The sequence below is a fragment of the Triticum dicoccoides genome, chromosome 6A (genome assembly GCF_002162155.2).
Source record: "Triticum dicoccoides isolate Atlit2015 ecotype Zavitan chromosome 6A, WEW_v2.0, whole genome shotgun sequence".
Taxonomy (NCBI): Eukaryota; Viridiplantae; Streptophyta; class Magnoliopsida; order Poales; family Poaceae; genus Triticum; species Triticum dicoccoides.
This window is the reverse complement of record NC_041390.1, coordinates 5,530,509-5,531,405: the sequence shown is the minus strand read 5'-3', so window position 1 is coordinate 5,531,405 and position 897 is coordinate 5,530,509.

Genomic DNA, 897 nt, shown 5'->3' with positions numbered 1-897 from the left:
GGGGCTTAGCTGCAGCCCTGTGCTCGCCTAAGTTATAAAAATCCTACCGAGTGAAGAGCAACCCTCTCACTCGGGGGCTTAGCTGCAGTCCAAGCACTCGCCTAAGTTATAAAAATCCTACCGAGTGGAGAGCGACCCTCTCACTCGGAGGCTTAGCTGCAGCCCAAGTACTCGCCTAAGTTATCAAAATCCTACCGAGTGGTAAGCCAGACTTTCACTCGGGGGCTTAGCTGCGGCCCAGTGCTCGCCTAAGTGGACTGAAGAATAAGTCGATTGCAATAAAGGCGCCTTGCTTTGAACCTGCAAAAGACATTTCGAGCCAAAAGCAATCGTATTCAAGCACCAAATTCAAGTTTGAATCGATATCTAAAGGAACCGAGAGTGCTCGGGCGTTAAGCCTGTTAAGGTTTATCGGTTACAATTCCACTCGGCATACCGAGGCAAATTTAAAGCGTCGAGCCAGAAGAAGTTTTTTACCCCTCCTGTGGAGGGCTAGAAGGTGCAACGAATTCATTAAGGTCGATCCCGTCGGCGATCCGAGTGGCAGCTGCAAGGAAAGTTTCCATAAAGGACCTGAAGTCGTGTTTCTTGGTGTTGGCCACCCGAAGAGCCGCCAGCTTCTCTTCTCGTGCATCCTTACAGTGGACTCGGGCAAGACACAGAGCAACATCTGCACCACACCGAGCTGAGGACTTCTTCCATTCCTGCACTCGACCAGGGATCGTGTTCAACCGGGCCATCAGCGACTCAAGATCATTCTGAAGTGTCTCCTCAGGCCAGAGCGTCGAGTCAATGCGAGATGTGGCGGCCTTCAGCCTTGCGAGATAGTCCACGACAGCTGCAACACGGGACTCCAGTCGGAGAACATCCATGGCAACTTCATCATTCACCGGAGAA